This window comes from Lycorma delicatula, chromosome 13, assembly GCF_047948215.1.
Source record: "Lycorma delicatula isolate Av1 chromosome 13, ASM4794821v1, whole genome shotgun sequence".
NCBI lineage: Eukaryota > Metazoa > Arthropoda > Insecta > Hemiptera > Fulgoridae > Lycorma > Lycorma delicatula.
The window spans coordinates 49428170-49449070 of record NC_134467.1 but is presented as its reverse complement, the minus strand read 5'-3'; positions in this window follow the sequence as shown (position 1 = coordinate 49449070).

The window sequence follows — 20901 nt, the reverse complement described above, 5'->3', positions numbered from 1 at the left end:
GTAAGTATCAGTCTTTTTATCATTAATATAATGATCATTATCTAACGCTTTAATAATTTCTCATTTATGTTAATCTATTTTCTTGGAGATACTTTGTCGTTAATGACTCTCGACCAAAAGAAGAAATCAGTTGAGGATCAGGGGATCTTTGTGGCTATTCGCCTAATCCTTATCAACTTATCTATGTATGGGAAATTCTTGGTCAAGTAAATCGTGCACATGTAGAACGTACCGGGCAGGAGCCTCATTTTACTGAAAATAGAACTCATTATCCTTTTGCTGTTGTGTTTGGAGTATAACAGTATTTAATATGTTAAGATGCGCATTTTGGTCTTCAGGTACGTTGAAAATGGTAGGTCCAACAATTTCTTCATACAAAAAAATCTGCCCAAACTGTAACCGCAGGTCAATTCATTTGTTCTACAATTGTTACATGGAATTTGAATAATCGACAGAGGTGTGCCTATTAACATTTTCTGACAAGTTTAAAGTTTGGCTCATTGGATAAACAATTTTTCATCCAGTCAGCTTCTTGTTCTTCATTTAAAATTACTTTAAGAATTGTAAGTGAGATTCAGATTATTTTCTTAATAATCTCGGCTAATAAATTTTCAATCCTAAATATTGCATCACATAACCCAAAGTTATGCATTGAAAGCAAAACTCTTTAGAACTTTTAGTCTTTATGACTAACCGCTTGGTAGGTCTAGCGGTGAACTCGTTATCGCAAATCAGCCGATTTTGAAGTTGCAGTTCTAAGGTTTAAATCCTTGTAAAGGCAGTTACTTTTATACGGATTTGAATTCTAGATCGTGGGTACCGGTGTTCTTTGGTGGTTGGGTTTCAATTAACCACAAGTATCTGGAATGGTCGACCTGAGACTGTACAAGGCTACACTTCATTTACATTCGTACATATCATCCTCTGAAGTAATACCTTACGGTGGTTCCAGAGGCTAAACAGAAAAGATAGTGTTTATGGCTGAGCAATTAACATTTCATTCATTTTGATTGGTAAATCACTCTTTCACATATTACAGGTGGACCTGGTCTGATCAAATGTAATTATATATTCTGTAAGTGGTTAGTCTAGATGGTGGATGCGTATCAAATTGTTCTCGCCATTTCTGTTGAACCCCTTTTTAGAATTTTCTGTATTCCAGGACTATCCAAATCCACTGTTGTTGGTCGCTGATTAAGTTAGCAGTCGTAATGACAGGAAAATTACTAAACTCATTGTAATAAACAGTAATAAGAAATGTAAATTTTATTTATTTATAAAAATAAACTGGATATTTCCGTTATTTCTAAATATTACAGATAAAATTTCTGGTAGGTAACACAAATTAATACAATGTAAATATGTGTATAATTAAGTTCATTGAATTAATAAATTATTCATAAATCAATAGTCTTTTTGACTAAATACAGATTAGCACTAAATATGTCTTGCCGTGAATTATCTTTATTACATACTGTAGCCATTATATTAGTTTATATATGTATATCGCAGAATAAAAACTGGATAACAAAGATGTACAATCAATTATATTGTTCGATATTAAGTCAAACATCACATCATTGCATAACAGAACATTTTAAATACTCGGTATGTTAATGATCGGGTACCACTCGCTTTGACAATTTTTCTATAGTAATAATAATTTGGATAAAAAGGGGGTTTTGCTAACATTTTTACACTCATATCGCTTATGAAGCCATATATGTGTATGACGCTTCTTGGTGCCGTTGGTCTCCTGAATGAGTATATTCTCTATAGAACCGCACATGCCGTTTGGCGACTATTGGATTTGATGGTTGTCATAGTAATCAATGTTAGTTTATATGTAATCAAGACTTGGTTTCCACATCACAGAGCAACTTGTAACATTAGGATATATGAATGTGAGGTATAATGATCAGAATGATTCAATTAATTTGAAATTCCTTGTAAATTTCCTGATATAGTTAATTTTTCCTTGGTTCTCATAACTACATCAATGTGATTTTGAAGACTCAATTTACAATGAAAATAAATATCTAAGTCTTCAATTAATGTTAGTTGTTTTGAATTAACATTGTTGAATTTATATGTACTTAATTTGTCAGTAGTAGTAGTAATTGTCTTACCAATAAGTATACCAAACAAGTTAGTGAAAATATTAATTGAACAAAGCAAAGTAAACTAAAATAATAATAAAAAGGAATATAAATATACATCTACTTTTTCACCCCCCATCCCTCTGTATTATAAATATTTGTTGTTTATATTGTTTTGTTATAGTCTGCTTTTTGATTTGGCCCTTTCACACCTGAGTAAAAAACTTAATGTTAAAAATATTACATCTCAAATGAGATTTGTAATGATACTCTGTGTGTGTGTATATATATTAATTATTTATATTTATAAGCTACCAGATACGCACATATATAAAGTAAGATAGAACTCACATTCAAATCGAGCGTCAAAAATTCTTTTCTTTCACTCAATAAGGCCTTTTTGGACCACTAGGATCCATCATCAATCAATACGAGACTATAATCAATAAAATAATGAGATATTTGGTTACTAAGGTTAAGATCAGTTAAACTTGTCAACCAGATTTTGAAACAGATATCAATGCCAACTTAAATAGATCATCTGATATATATATATATATATCGGAAAACCATAAAACAACTACCAAACACAAAAACAGAAAGTCTTTAAAAATTAATACTAATTAAACTTTTGCAGGATCTCGCATCATCAGTTGGTACATAATTCTACATTACATCAAAAAGAAATAACTTAAAAAAGGAAGAAAAAATAAACTCCTAACAACCACAGAGTTTGTACAACACTTTTAATATTTTCTTTATTTAAAAAATTTAATTTTTGTAATCTGAATATTTTAAAGTGAAAAAAATTACATTTTCTAAACATCATCATGTTTTACATAATTTTCTGTGTGTTATTTTTCAGATTTATAAACTGATAATAGCATGATATACAGTGGTTTCAATAACACCTCTGCATGCCAGGATAAAAACCCGTGACAGTTTAGCACAACCCACTCAAAAATGGCTGACAGCGAAAGGGTTAAATTTAATATTTTTCAAGTATACTTATTTTTTTATTGTTACAAATTTCTGAAATTCCTAAATTATTTTTATAATCAGTAATACTATGTTTATATTGCAGCAAATGGTCGGCTATGTTAGATACTCCTTTCTTGCTGTTTCTGTAAGTACTACAATGTTCCATGAATCTTTTTTTAAATGATCTTTAGTTTTGCCGGTATAAATTTTATTACATTCATTACATCTAATTTTATATATATTCCTTTTAAATTCTTTCCGTCACTTTCATTATTATTATTCCTTAAATATTTTATAATATGTTTATTTGGTTTGTAAGCTATTTTACATTTATTTTTATCATGAACATTAATGATTTTTTATATTATTTTATTTGTATATTCGTATTGTAAGAAAAAAAATTAATAAGCTCTTTGTTATTTTCTTGTAATTTTGTAAAATTATTGTAGTATTTAATTTTTTTTTTTTTTTTTTTAATATATCTTTGTAATTCCAACATCAAAACCGTTAAATACTGCTATTTGTTTTATTACATCTATTTTCTTCTCGAGTTTGTTTTTCACTGTTCCTTGTATAATGTAAAGCTCTTCTAAAAATCAGGTTTCTATATGTACCAATTTTTTGTGACCATGGGTGATTAGATTTACATGTACTGTAATGTTATTTGTTGTGAGTTTTCTGTAAACTGATCTTTCTATAACATTGTTCCTGTTTATTTAAGTCTCAATGTCAAAAAAATGTATTTTTCTGTTCTTTTCCATTTTGCATGTAATTTTTAAATTATCAGTGTAATTATTAAGTTAATTAAAAATGTTCATTGTGGATTACGTATGACCGAAATATTATGTACATATTTTATCCATAATAACAATTCGTGTGCGTCTAATATACCATGAACTATAATACTTTCAAAATATTGTATAACAATCTCAGATAATTGCAGAAGTAGGTAAACCTTTTGTTTGTGAGTAACATTTGTTCTCATATTTGAAATAATTTTGGAAGCAAATATTCCTGATTAATGATTAATGCATCTGTACGGTCTGGGGTTTCCTTCAAATTGTGTTTTATTATTTCTATTTTTTTATCGACCAGTATACTAGAATACATCTACAATACAATCATGAGTGATAACGTACTTTATTATCATAATTAAATACATGTTTATATTTAGAAATTAAATCCTTTACAATTTTTAAATATTTGTTTGTATGATCTTTTATCGCTTTAAAAACATTTTCTTCCATGTAATTATCCATAAGTTCTTTGTACTAATTTTTATACATAATGATTGGTATATTAGTCTTATCTGATTTTAATAATATTAGATTATTATCATTGAGTTTATTTTTTAGTTTGATAACCTCAAATTTTGTTGTCATTTGTTTATTAGTTTGAGATTAAACGCATAACGGTCAGTATGTTGATGAATTATTTGAATTTCCAGGAAGTTACACACGTCCGTATGTCCCCCCCTTAAATCCCTTTTGGGTTTCTTATTTTTATTATGACTAAATATTCTTGATTATTCACTATCTTTTCATCCAAATATGTGTGTTAGTATTATAAAGTGATCTCAATTTTCAGTCAACTTTATACTTAATAATGCTGGATCCTGGGCAAAGATAAAACTACCTCTATCTACTTTAACAGATAAGTGATCCTTATTAATCGCCTCTGTCCTCTATTTCTTATCCTTGATATCCCTTCTTCTTCATTTTTAGCTGTGTAGTATGCAAAATGATTTCATATTTTAATTTAAACAGTTTTTCTGTCATAGTCGTAGAAATCTTGGGTGGTGAAACCTTTATCATTGAATATAATAGTTCTTTCTTTATTTTCTCATTTAGGTAATCTAAAAAAATGCGTATTGTGTGATTATCATTTTACTTCTCCATAATGTCAGTTAAAATTATGCTATGAGCATCTCCCAAAAGACATTTTTTCTGCCGACGGAAGATTATTTGCCTTCTTTGGAGCAAGTTCCTCGATTGCACTTCATTGTTGTTGTGAGTTACTTGGTTTCAAGTCGGTAGTGATTGTATCCAAGTTTCATTAATTATTATGAAACCGTGCAAAACTTCATTGGTTACATTGAAACTGTCCCAAACCGTATTTAGAAAAGTTAACTCGTTCATGTTTTTGATTGATTTTTAGCAATTGTGGAAGCCATCTTTCAGACAGTTTTCTCATATGTAAATGTCAATGTAATCTATGAAGTACCTGTTCTTTGAGGTAGTTGTTGTCTTAGAGATCTCATGCGCTTTCAGTCTTCTACTATCCATCACAATACCGTGGATTTTTTAATTACTTTCTCTAGTTGTAACCTCAGCAGATCATTTGGAATGTTCAGCATCGTTTGCGTTCGAATGACTGCTCTAAAAACCACCGAACCGCTTGTAAAGTATTCTAATCGATGGAGTTGACTCACCGTAATATTTATCTATTTTTGTTTTAATTTTTTTTTTGTGTAGTTTTGCCTTTCAAAAAGCAGTGTTTGATCTCACAAAATATATATATATAATATTTCTGTACCTGAGAGCATAGTGACCTGTTTGCAAAACACGAGTTTTTCAGGAGAAGCGATTTTCTCATTCAATAAAATTGTATTACTTCCTGTCACCATCATATTTTTAATGTCTTTAACACTTTATTTACTATATTTTAGCTGTATTTTTCATCAGACTACTCAAAATTTACGCAAATTAAGGAGAATACCCTTTAAATGCACTTAGGTCCCTTTGGTCCTCAACATCTAAAACCATGATTTGTGTCGCATGGGTTATTTTGTCAGCATTAAACATTTTAAAACCAGCTGAGTTTTGTTTATTGATACTAATTTTTTATAACACAAAGTTAATGGAAAATGACAACAAATAAGCTACTATTTAATATTATTTCCAAATTATAATAACTAAATAAAAGTGTATTTTATTTTTCACTTATTGCAAAACCTAAAAAAATACTTTATTTTTTATTTAATTGAAACTAAAAGAAGACTTATTACTAAAATAATATAAACATCTTTTTAATACGCTTACAAATTTATGATCTGAAAAACTGTGGTTTTTTTTAAAAGAAAATATTACATTGAACATGAAAAATATTACATTAAAGTACTAATATTACTTTACTTTAATATTAGTCAAAAAGAGTAAATTATTTTAGGTCAAACTTTTTTGAACAAATTAATATAACAGTATTAATAATAATAAAAGTAATAACTAAAGCAAAATGTTACTAATGTAAGTTACAGTGTATGCATAAGAGCTCTTCATGAATAACTGATTTCGTTGAAAGAATTTACAAGTGAAATTAAAACCTATCGAGAAACTACGAACAATAAAATAACTAATACAAATTAATGATGGTTTTTAAGAATATCTTTTCTTAAAAGAATATCTTTTCTGAAGTGCTCCTTCAGTCTGAATGATTGTTGTTTTTCGTTGTACATCGTCATAAGGTCTTTGTATTTCTGTGAGCTTATTTTTTTCTTTTTTATTTGAATGTAAGGAAGAAATGCTGGCATAGGAATATATACCTACCTTGTGGGTCTCCTGCAGTCTACTGCTTTAAAATCATTTTCTGAAAAAAGGACATTTTAAAAAGTAGTTTCCTTGGATTGTCTCTTCTTATCTGAAGCCAAACTATATTTGAAATTTCTACAGTCTGGCCATCGGTTGTCCTTTTCCTGGCAATAAATGGGCTGGAATTATTTTGCATGAGGGAAGAGAAGGAGATGATATCTTCTAATTTCATCATGCAGACATAAATGGATTTTTTCCTGCAGGTTTTTGTAAAATTTTCCCAGTCATTACATGTAAATATCATAGGTAAAGGTTTCTCTTTTACTCTATGTTCATTATCCATCTCCGTATGTGTGTGCCCATGTAATAAAACTTTGTGGTTTATAATTTTTAGTTCTGGGTGTTGGTGCAGAAACCAGAAATAATCATGACCAGCATCATATTTTGATTATGTCCAGTACCAGTTATCAGTCCGTACAGTCAATTTATTTACTCTGATTCTTGCTAAATCACTAGTAGCCTGTTTAAAAAAAACATGATGCCATCTCATTTCCTCCACATCCTCCCCTTGTTTCATCCAACAACATGCACCGTGATGAATTTTGGGGTTTGTGAATCGTATAATTTAATGTTTATAATTTACGAAGGTAAACACTAGTTGAATTTGTGACCAGTGGTGTAGGTAAGCATTTTTGCAAATCAGCCAGAATTACCTTACGAGATTAAATATAAATGATACGCTTGTATTTACCCTTCGGATCATACCTTGTGGCTGCTCCTTTTAAATGATTTTCATATTCAGTTTGAAAAACCTTTTTCTCTTCTGTGCCTGCCAATTCCCTTAGCTTGGTAATCTAAGTTGCAAATATTGCACGTGTCATTGTCTCGTAAATGAAATGTGTAAATTAAATTCTTCATTAAACAAAATGGCAGTTTGGAATTAAAATGGAATCAAAATGGATTTCCTTGGAAAAGGAATGGCAGTTTCTTCAAAACTGCCATTCCTTAGCAGGTGATCTTCTGATTTGCAATCTTCTGCATACAGGCTGAACATTTTTGATATGTTTAAACCACTACCCAAATATTTTGTTAATAATGCTCTCTGCTATAGTGGCTCTCATATGTTAGATATTTTTGTATGTGTTTTCTAATAGTTTCTAATACATCATTTGGTGTTTGTTTGCCACGTAAATCAGGAGTTATTAATCCTGTATCCGTAATCTTGCGAAGTGCTCTCTTAATAAAAGTGTTAGAAATACAGAGAATACTCAGAAAAAATGTTTGCATACTGTAATTTCTTTTCCTGAAACACATAAAGAGTATATCAAAGTTCTTTTTATGATGGGACTTTGAATTCAACCACCGATAACAGTATGTCTTCTTACATTTTATTTTTTATGGGAGCCGCTAGAAATTTCCTTTTTGTTTTCTATAAACTTCCTTCTTCCAGAAATCAGTGTGAACGTTTTGTCGTTCTTCATTAGTTATTTTGTTAGTACAACTTGTTTCTGCACGTAACTGGGCAAGGTAGTTTCATTTTCTTCCCTTCTACTAATTTTCCTTTTGCTGTTGTGTATGTTTTACCAGATAATCTTTGGGGTTTTCGCACAGTTTTCTTCCATAAGTGTTCATTTCTCAATCTCTTTTTTCCTTTCCATAGGTTTCCTGCTTCAAGATCATCAGAATCCATATCACTGTAGGGAACTAACTGAACCTGCAAATTATCTTCATTGTATTTACATAAATCACTGGTGAAGTTCTCAGAAGATTTAATTTCTTATTCATTGTCAGTTGAGTGAAAATCAAACAAACTCGGATCAATTGATGGGTGTTGTTCACTAACATACGCATGTGAAGAAGAGATTGAATCGCTGCATTCAATATATTGCTGTTTTATCATATTGACTTTTAGAAGAAGGCCTAGTCTTTCAAGTATATGATAAATGAGAGTAGTTTTCAAAAAATGCTTCTTTTTCTATTTCTGAAGCATCATCAGTAAATAGTTGAGGATGAACAGGGTTTGGAACAGATCAAATAAAATGTTTATTTTAACCAGTCGGTAAGAACCATCTTACGATTGCATACTTGTCTTATTGGCCTAATTCATTATGTCAGACAGAATACTCTGATTTAAGATTATAGAAACAGTTTTTCAATCATTTCATATATTTGTAAATTAATAAATAAACTTTAAAAAAAAAGAAGAATTGAACATAGTAAACTTTTAATGAATAAACTTGATGATAGGTTTAACTTGAAAATAATATTTTAGCTTGACTGAAATAATTACATCGTTGTTCATACTAGCCGCTAGTATTATGTTTATAGACAGGAAATATAAAATTCAACAATTGCAGTCTATATATTTAAATCATAACCAACACTGTCATTAAGAAACCTTAACATCAGAACAGTATGAAACAATAAAACAAGTTTCTTTGTAGTGAAGACAGAATTATGAATCTGACAATTGGCAAATTTTAAAGGAGTTATGAATTCATTTGTTTATCTATTTAGTCTGAAACAGACTAGGCCTAGGATTAAATTGCTACTAGGATTGTTGTACTAGGCAAGAAATGTCTTAACAGACAATGCAGTGTGAGCTGGTACGTTGTCCTGATGAAGAACCCACTTTTTGCATGTTGAAATTGTTATATAAAATTTACCTTAAGCATTCTTTGTCAATTCCTACAGTTTCAGCAATCGCACGAATAGTTTACTGACGGTCAGATCGGATCAGATTACCAATTTTTTCAATATTTTTATCCATTTTTGATGTGGAAGAGCGACCTGGATGAACATCATCTTCTATGTCTTCTCAGCCATCTTGGAAATGCTTAAACCACTCAAAACCCTGCGCTCATAATAAACATTCATTACCATATACTTTTTTTTTAATAAAAGGTAAGTTTCACTACCGGTTTTTCCAAGTTTCATGTGAAATTTCACAACAATTCTTTGCTCTAATGAAACACATCATTTTTTCGGCAAAACATAAAAACAGATGTTATCTAATTGAAGGCCATTGCCAGACTAATATGTCTACAGAAACTGAAGAATCGAATGAAGGCTTCACGCTACATAGCTGTCGGTCATATGAATTTGGCACATGCGCAGTACTTTTGTAGCAGCATTAGTCTCGTTATTTAATAGCCACACCTCGTATATCCCTGTCTATATGATTATGTTCACAGCAGTTTCAGAATAAACAGAAAGAAGAATAGGTTATATAACCATTAATTAAATTAAAACATGTTGTTAACGTATTTTAACAAGTACATCATATAAAAAATGTCACAAAAATAAATAATAAAAACAGTTATATAATATAAAGATACACATTTATTTATGTAATATGCATTACATACTATTAATAACAGCAACAATCATATAATTCAAACAAATAATTTAATCGCATTTAAATAATAGTATAACAAAATTATTACTTGGAACCATCATTACTAAATGTTATTGTATCAAAAATATCTCAAATCAAACTGTTACTAGTGTAGTAGAAATAGACAATGAATAAATGATAAATTAAAAGCCACTGGATTTTTTTATTTTTTTCAATTTAGGATTCTCTAGACAGGTTAGTGAATACAATGTGCAACAAATCAGTGGTACAGTATAAGGGGGTAAAATGAGGTTTTATCAAACATAAAAACTACAAAATTTAGAAAAGAAAACACTTCTTTAGACCTTACAAAATTTTCTGCAACTTTTCTTTTTGTTTTTATATTTTATGTTGCACAATAACTAAGTTATAATATTTTGTTAATTTTATCCTCTATGAAAGAATGTTCCTTAAGCTAACCTTTCAGTTTATAGCTAAGAATCTAAGAAAATTCATTTGAAAGAATCATTTTAGAAAAATTATTTTTCTGTAATTTGTGTTACTTTATTATATATACCTTCAAAATTAACTGAACTGTGTTAAAAATCAATCATTTCTGAGAAATATATTTTGTAAGTAACTTTATTATTGAGTTTGGTGAAAAAATTCATTACATTTTTTTTTTTTTGCTTTTAATAAGGAATAAACTGATATATTTACAAAAAATATAAAAAGCAATCCTTTTATGAAAAAAAGTTACACTACACTTTATTATAATGAATTTTTTCTTATAAATTTTTTTTATTCTGTTGCAAGCCATTTATAAATGGGTGAAAGGAAATTGAGAAAGTTTGATCAAGTGAAAGATTTTGTGTTGTATTCTACTGAACTAAACTTGGGAGGAACATCAAGATATTTTGGATAATATTATTTATAGAATCATGAATTGGACCGTTGGCAAATTTTGAGGGATTTTTATTATGAATTCATTTGTTTATCTATTTGGTCTGAAACAGACTAGGCTTAGGATTAAATTGCTACTGACATCACCTGATAGAAATCATAATTTATTTCTATACAGTTAACACTGTATTTCTAAATTTGGCTTAAATTTTGTAATAGGCAATGTCACTAAAATCTATTTTAGTGAAATTGTTGAAACAAAGATTATGCTCTTCACTGTGTGTCTTCTTTTGTACATAACCTCACTAACTCCATTGTCCTTGGTCTGAAGTTTTTGTTGAAGTTGATTGTTCTGTTTATTTTTAACTTATGATGTTCATAGATTTAAAAAAAAAAATATTTACCCCCCACTCAAAATTGCAGTGGTGCACATATGTGTACCTTGTTTCAATTGAAAAAAAATCAAAATTTTATTTTCATTTTTTTACTTTAGTTGACATTTTAGTTTGAAAAATAATACTCTATAGTGAAATGTACAATAAATGCTGATAATAATAATTAAATCATAAAAATAAAATTTAAATAAAAAGTGAATAAAATTTATACGATAATTTTGATGTATTGTTATGGTAAGTGATATTTCATGAAACAGTTGATTATGCAAAGGTATATTTTACATTTCATACAAATTTGTCATTCATGAATTTTGACAAGTGTCCTGTTACCATACTTCACCTCTGGAGGTGGTACAACTTTTCTGTACTTGGAACATGATGTGTTACTTTCTTCTTCATTTTCAGATTCCTCTTCACTTGCAAGTGAGGATGATGTAATCATTAAGTTGGTTAGCCGCTGCAGTCTGTATTGAATTAGAGACAGTTGATCTTTCTTTTTAGTCCCACTCCTTTTACAGTGTCTTCTACACATCAGCCAGCAATTAATTATGGTTAAATCAACAAAGCGGTTAACACATGAATTGACCATTTTCTAGTATGTATGTAGCGTCTGTATTGTGATAGAAACCTATCATGAAGATCATTGCCACCTGTGTTCAAATTGTACATCTGCACAACACTAATTTTCTGCTTTTCTTCCTTCGACCATCTTTTGTGCGCGGAAACTGGTTCATTAGCAACACATGTCAAAAGAAGAAATACATTCTTATTGTCCTTCCATTTAGTAACATCCACTTTTCCATCGCTGCGTACTACGCGTAACTACTAACCTCTTCTTAACATCTTATAATTAGCAGCTACTTTAGATGATGCATCCTCTGTGTGATTTCCCATTACCATTCTTGTCAAGTATTTACTCCTTTCTGACAGTGTCAGCAAATTTTACACTGGTGAAGAATCTGTCTGTAAATAACCCACAAGTTATTATGAGGCACTGACTCGCGTAATAATTACAATTGACGAGCTGTGACTGAATTCCTTCAGTAATTTGTCGCTAACTGTTCCTTTGCCAGTATAAATTTTAAACTTTAGCAACAAACTGTCAGCCGCTCCTAAAAAAAATTTCTCAAACCAAGAGGATTTAGTTTAGAAGGGACATAGCAACTAAACTGGCATCCCAGCAAATCGTATCATCTGTTCATTTATTGACAGGTGAGTAGAGCGAGGCAATTGTAGACACCTCTTTTGAATAACAGAAAGCAGCATTGGTCAAAGTCTTTCAGCTGAATCTTTGTCTACCATATTATTTACAAAATGTAAACGATTTCTCAGTTCAAAATACCTATTTCGAGGCATGTGATTGGTTACAACTGAAATATTTGGGTCCCTGCTGCAATACAAATTTGCTTAAGGCATTTGAATAGAGCTTATAATTATTTCAATGCCTGTAAATACAATTAATTCTTGTTTTATGGTGTTTACAGACTTCAGGTTTCTTGTTTCAACAAAGTACAACTTTGTTTTCTCAGTAGCATTTTCCCAGAAATGTAAAACAAATTTTGTAAAGAATGATTCCTTGATTCTAGGAAAAGCTTCAGATGGTAAAAAGTCATCCAATTGTAAGGCAGGCCCATCATCCCTGAAACATGGAATTCTCCATTTTAAAATAAAGTAAAATTTACACATAGTTTTAAATATCTTTAATGCGGTCATCTAATTACTTATCAGAAATTATCAGTTTTCTATATTTGAGAGCGTTCTGCTGATTGCCTAGAATTAGATGTAGCTGGGTGCCGGTCTTCTAATTTCACATCTTAATGAGACTGTGATTTGCTTGTATCAGTAATTTGGGTTTGAATAACTGATAATTCTTGTATTTTGTCTTCTGCATATCATCAAAATCATCTGTGTCCGAATCACTGTCGTCTAATGTTTGAAGCAACTCCTCTTCCATACAATAAACTGGAGAAAAACTAAAATAACTTTTAAAAATATTTATATAAAGTGAATAATTGTGTTAAGATTCTAATACATTGAATGAAACTCATTAGGTTCAGAAATTTTAAATTGTAAGTAAACATGAAAATCATAAAATAACCTCATTTATCTGTTTGATAACAGAGATACACATTTGTGTAATTCATTGTCGTGGATTCCAGAAACAGTAGCGTATAAAAGTTATGATTATTATGAAATGCATATGCTAAATTGCTATTTTAACTGTATAAAAATCAAGTTTAAATGATGAAATTGGAAAAATAATAAATTAAATTTAACAGAAACTGTTATTGCTTGTACACGATGTTGAACACCTGGTGGCAGAATCGTAAAGTAGAATAGTGCACAGATGTGTACAAATGAACTTCACAGTAATTCCTTAAAATTTAGTTGTTTTAATGTTTGAAACTGAGGTACATGTCAATGTAATTCAGAACTCAAGAGGTTAAATTTGGCCATAACAGATCAGTTGACTGGCATCTTTCAATCCTTAGATCATCTTTAGTGTTGATCAGCGTATCAAACTTGGACCACGAACAGGAATTTTTTTCCGTTTGTACTGTTTTTCAATCAACAAAATAAATTTCTTTAAGTAACCAGAAATTTATCTTGCTTCTTTCTGCGTCGTAAAGGGATGACGATTTTGGTAACTTTACATATAAAATGTTTAATAAAAACTTATCTGCCATGAAAACATATTCTCATCTACTTTTCACAAGACTGTTCTCATATATTACTCGGTGAGCCTTTTATTTTATTTTTTCCTGATAGAGTTTCATCCTTTTGCTATGTTCACCTTTCTGTATTTATTTTATTTTGTTTGTTTTGTTCTGGAATTTCCTCAGTATCTCTCTTTCTTCTGGAATTCCTTGAATTTTTCTGTTTTTGTTTTGGAATTCCTTCAGTTTTTTTTTCTGAAAAGCTCTCTGTATATTGTTCTTTTTTTAATTCATTTAGATAAATCTTTCTCCATTTCTTTAAACCTGTTTGTTTTTCAACCTTCAAAAAAGTTGAGGATAGTATTTTTAATAATATCTGTTCATTCTATAGGTTTGATATGTCGGAAATTTAGTTTCTTGTACTGATAAAAATTTTAATTTTAAATTGTTGCAATACTTAGGTTAGTTCTTTTTGTTTTTTGTCTTTTAGTAAAGTACTTATGTTTAATGTTTGTAAAAGTATTTATTTTTAGTTTTGAATTTGAGGGTTTTCCAGAATGTTCTGATTTATTCCTTTCATGTTTTGTTGTAGATGTCTCAAAATCTTTTCTTCATTTTTATTGCTTGCATGGTGATCTTGGACTCATTGATTTATCAAGTTACTGGCTGAGGTAAATGGTGTTCCAAGATGTGCGTTCATTTTATTGAGATTAATGAGGTGGGAAAAGATCTAAGAAATTCTTTCAGGGATAAAAGTTGAATTTGAATCTTCGAGGTTTATTCTGTGTTTAGTTCAAAAAATTCCTTTTTGGCTATTCAGTAGGAGATTGACTTTTCTATTAGAAAAGTTATGTCAATCAATCTGCTTCAGAAGCCTGTTGCCCAGTGAGCAGTTTATTTTTTTTTTGGACTACAACTTTTTGAGATTTATTTAGAATTTGTGTTAGAGCTATTCAGTTTGTTTGGGGATTTTGTTGGATTTTATATAAATTTATTTAAATTTTATTCGTTCATTACATCTTCTAATGGAGAATGTTGGTCCATTGTATCGCTTCATACTTCTGCTGTATGAATGTCGTCCATAAATTTTCTGGATTTACTTTTCTATATTCTTAAGGTAAAGCTAATTGTATTAGCTTTGTATAAAAAATCTGATATTGGAACAGCTGATCTGTAAAACCACGTGTTTTTTAATCTGCTTTTTCCATTATCAAATCTAAAGGTTTCTTCTGACCTAAGTATTCAACTTGTAAGTTATAGGTTATTAATTTGTGGAACAGTAAACATAGTTGTTTTTCTTGAATTTAACATTTATCTGAATTATATATGACATATGGTTTGTAATATCTTTTGCCTATGGGATCTTGAGTACTGGAAAAAATTATTTTTGAAATTTTTTTTTTATAAGGACTTTGTACATTATTTAAATCGCCTTACAATAATACTATTTTAATACAAAATATTAATTTCAAATTAATTATGAGGTCGTGAAAATTAAGTAAATATGTTGACAACAAAAATGAAATTATAATTCATTACTGACTAATTAAATCAGTAAGTACTCAGATGTAAATTGTACCTGTGCAATCTTTTTCCTTTTATTATTACTACTTTCTTTCTTACCAGCTAATAGATTATGGTTATTTACATTAAAACTACACGGGACTGCAGGCTAACCTAGCGTCACATCCCAAATTTAGGATGTTTATCAGTATCATCTATTTCAGCATTTAAACCAGTAAAAAAATATTTAATTGGGTCCAAATTTTCTTAGGAAAGTTTTATATTAAAATGAATACATTTAAAAAAAAAAAAAATAACAAAATAGTACGTTTCATATCAGAAATTTGGAAATCTTCCAAACAAGATCAGGCTCTGATAAAATGTAACAAATCAGTTTAATTATTGTCAGATCATAAGTATACCTAATTTTAGACATAAAGAAATGTTCGCTGGTATTTTAGTATATATTAATTAACATTAATAAGTAATGTTATTTCTACTTAAAAAAGAAGATAGTAGTCTCAAATACACATTGAAGCGACTACTTTATGTAAACGTCAATTATATCTTCAATCAAAATTTTTATATACATTCATTTTTATTTTTTGTTTTCATTAAAATATCCAGCCGAATGCAGTAAAATAAAAATTGTGAATCATTCAGATGAGCTAAATATTAGCCGTTAAAAGTGTTAATGCTTTATTTTTTTATCTGTTCAGATACAATACTTTCGGTGTTGTAGATATTTGCATCGATGCATATTGTTCCTTCACAATCTAAAAAGTTTATTTAGATTTTCTCTGTGGTATTTCAGATGTCTTCATAAAATTAAAAAAATAATAGCGATAAATAACTCTTATTACAGTTTGGATCTTTATTTTTCCCCTAGTCCAACCTTCTTTTTCCAAAGTTTTTTGCCTGCGGTCAACCTGCAATCTGAGTGAGGTGGTTTCACTCTTATTCTTTGAGAGATCATATGACTCAAACGATCCAGCAGAAATCATTTCCTGGCTAGATGGATCTCTAATGCTAGTTGCATCCTTGGATCTTTCTCACCGAGGAAGGGCTTGCACTCACTATATGTAGGCCCCAGAACACCGATTACAATCCGCTGATCAACCTGTATTTGTTGTTTGGTTGGATGTGTCCCGGTTAATTTTTATACATTTTCTTGGGCAGGGAACCATTTTCCATTAAATACGTGAATTGGTGATTTATTTTCCTCAATATTGTTTTTGGCCTTTCTGAAATAATTTTACTAGTCGATGGACGTGTTTCAATATTTGGTATAGTTTTAGGTTACTTAGTTTCAAAAAATGTTAACTTTATATTAGTTCATCTGTAAAACTACCAGCATTCTTAATTTTGATGTAGAGTCCTGAAGTAAAAATGTACATCTGTAAAATTTAATTATTTATTTGTAATTTTAGGCTATTTTCAGTAAACTTTAAAATAAATAAAGGTCTATGTGTAATAAAATTATTATTTTATACATTTTTTCAAAGATTAATGTAAAATTCTTTGAGAATTATTGTAACTAATTAAATTATTATTATAAAAAAAAACCCGACAGAAATACTTTTCTACATTTCAATAGAAGACTGATTTATGTATGGTATTTGCTAATGAGTGTAATTCTTAACATCACAAATATATTTATGTATATTTATAAATACTTTCTGTTTTATAATTTATTTATTGTTTATTATTCATTATAAAAGAATGTGGACCAAATCGATGCTACAATTTTAAATATTTTTTAATAACTTAAAGATTTTCTAAAATGTTATTAATTTTTTTTTACCATCAGTATCAGAATTATTATTTCTAATGCAAGTTAAATATTTTGTACATCTATTTCACCACTTTCATCTGCATATTAACGTTATGATTTAGAAAATTTAGATTTCATATTAAAAAAAAAAAAAATGGTAACTTGTTGAACTTTGCCAACATTTACATGGAGCATAACATTTAATATTCAAATAGTGAAAATTTGCAGTTAACATTTGAACCTTGCTTATTGAACAAGTAACGTTTTTTAAAAATCGCCCTTCATCTCCTACACCCAAGTGGGGGAGCATTGCCTCATTCAAGAGTCATATACCATTCTATATGTATGAGGTGTGATAAAATACGATGGAACTTTTCAATTTTTATCAAAAAAAAATTTACTTATTCTACGTACATATTTCTCTCCTTCAAAGTAGTTTATCGAAGACATGAAACACTTACCTTACGCTAGTGTTTCTTCCTGGCCTCAAATAATTTGTGGGAACCATTTCTTGGTATAGGCGTTTGTTCACTTAGCAATTTTTTTTCTTTATTTCATAATCTATTGTCTCAAATTGGTATCCCTTCTTTAACGTTTTTAATTATTGGGAACAAGAAAAAGTCACAGAGTTCCATGTCTGTAGTATAAGATGCTGTGGTACAAGGATATTTATTTTTGGTTAAATAACAATAAAATGTAAGCTAGAGCGTTATTGTGGTGCAAAATCCAAGAATTTTCTTTGTATTGTCTTGCTTAAAGAATGTAATGCTGTTTATTGATTGTATGAGTTCTTAATGAATGATGCCATTGTAATCAGAGAAAGCAGTAAGGAGAACCCTAATTATTATTTAGTTTAATTCAGAATGCTTTTTTTTGGTTTTTGTTCTTCAGGAAGCTTCCATAGGAATGATTGGATGCCCATTTCAATATCATAATCTTACACCCCTGTTTCATCACCTTAAACACACGTTTAATTTGAATAATCAGCAATATCAGTTAACAGTTGTTCTGCGATTACGCTTTGTTGAAATTCAACAGTTTTGTCACGAATCCAAAGTTACTGCTGCATAAGTTACAAAAAAAAGTTGAAAAATAAGTTCCTGCAACATATCCAAAATATCAGTCAATATTTTATGATCCATAAGAGGTTTGCACTTCTTCAGTAACTTCTTTAATAGTGATGTGACGATAATTATTAATCAAAATGCTGTTTATTTTGTTTATATTTTTATTGTTTGTTGATGCGTTAAGACAACTAATCATGTAGTCTTCACAGCCTTCTTGAAACCATATGTTCATTATCTCTGAAAACCTTCTCTAATATCTTAATCATTTCACTGCACTTTATTCTATTTTTAAAAAAAAATTAATACAAATCCTAAAGTATGACCTAGTTACTCGGCTACCAAATTTGAGTTATGTATCTGATATCACTGAAAATATCGGTATACATTATTGACAGTGTTGCATTATGCAGGAAAAAGATGGAACTCGGTCGAAAAGATATACTACACAAAATTAAAAAATACTCTATTTTTTTATTATTTAACAGTTATTATTTATAGCAAAACTAAACAAACATATTTAATTTTGTAAATATCATCAGTCTTTATGATGCGTTTATTAACACCAACCTATTTTTACAGCCCATTTTTAAACCTTAAATCATAAAAAAATTTGTATCAAACCTGATTAATATATTTGAGTGTGTTAATTGCATATAATCCATACCAGAATTTCCAAGCCTGTTTTTTTGGCTTTTAAAGTGATATTAATTATTGAATAATAAGTACGGTCTGGAAAATTATCATAAAGGTTTAAAGTTTCTGGAGAAAGGTGTGAAAGAATGATGTTATTACAGCAAATATTCTATTCTGAATAATTGATTTATGAATTTATATACCTTAATGTGACAACAAATAATATAATTTTACAGGACTAGTTTTGCCTTTTTAGTAATAAGAACAACGTAAATAATATTAGATTATATTGTCCCAATGTTAATGCAATTTCTGTTTCAAATATTTAAATTCAGACCTTTACTGTGTTACTAAAAATTATATATATAGTATACTTTGCAAACGTTTTTGTTATGCTTTTGATAACTAAGAAAAAATTAGAAGAATGTTTTTCTTATAATAGTATGAGATGTGATAAAAAATATGAGAATTTTAATTTTATATAAAAAAGAATTTATTCTTTCTTCTATTTTGACTTTGTCCTTTTCAAAGTAATCTTCTTGTGAGATGTAATTCACATCAGTGTTTCTTTAATCCTCAATACATTTGTGGAAAGCTTTTGTTTATGTAGCCTTATGTCTACTCAACAGGTGGACTGTTATAAGAGACATAATCAATTATCTCTCGACAACTTAATCGTGAAACCGGGTTTTACAGAAGTAACAGATAAATTTGTGCAGTCATAAAATTTCATGAAAACTAGATCGTGGATACCGGTATTCTTTGTTGTTGGGTTTCAATTAACGATACATCTCAGAAATATCGACCTGAGACTGTACAAGACTACACTTTATTTACAATCATACATATCATCCTCATTCATCCTCTGAAGTAATACCTTACAGCGGTTCCAGAGGCTAACTGGAAAAGATAAAGTCATAAAATTAATTGTTTTTTTTTTTTACAATTTCACACTTATTTTAATGGTATATGATATAATATACACGTAAAAGATTTTTCTATTTCTTAGTGCATTGTTTGTGACTGGAAAATTTTGAAAGATATATTTATCTGTCATAGCAACGGAGATTCCAATTCTTTACATTCTGCAATAAAAATATGCTAAAATGGCACTAAAAATTAAAAATAGAGTTTATAATAATCGTCTGACTTACTGTGGAGTAAATTATTCTTGATAAACTCACCAGTGTGGTTAATCAGGATTTAATCATGGGTTTCAATCACACATTTTTTTGGATTCTCAAATTTAGTAACTGATTTTTGTTTTGTTAGCCTAAACTAGCTTATGTTTTCTTTTTTCAATATAGTTAAAATATTTACAACATGTTGGTTTACTTTCTTATGTTGATTTACTTATATGATTTGCAATAAAACAGTTGATGCACGTAGCGGTATCGCAACCATCATACCTTGTTCTAAGTTGATTTGTCTTTCGCTGAGCATATTGGCGTCCCATCGCAAGAGCATTTTTTTAATAGCAAAATTTATACCTTGAAGGTTTCATGGCTTTAGAAATCGTATGAACTTGAATTACCACCAAACAATACCGACTGTACTACAACTATACTGTTATATCATACCACCAAACAATATTGATTTTACAATTTCCTCCTTCCCCACTGCATAACTGTTGTTTTTTATTTGTAATACTTCTGAAAAGTCTTAACGCATAAATAATACAAGTTGAGAGAAGGAGGTCGAATATCACCTTTTGATACCACTGTGATAGGAAGCCAATTCGGTCAGTCAGGTCAATAAATGTTTTTCCATTGTTATAATCAGTTACTAAGATGGGCTTTAAAATTTCTTTCGCTTGTTGCTGAATTGATACCAAGGCATCTGTATGTTTTGTAGTAAGCAAGTACATCGCGTTTGTCTTTCCATCTAATTACCACAACATTGTTGCCATTTTTTTGAGGAACGTGTTCACCTTTTTGCAGTTTAGCTTGTGTTACATTTGTTGGATTGTATTTATGTTTCCTAATTAAAGTTTCAACTAAATAGGTACCCTGATTCAACAGACAC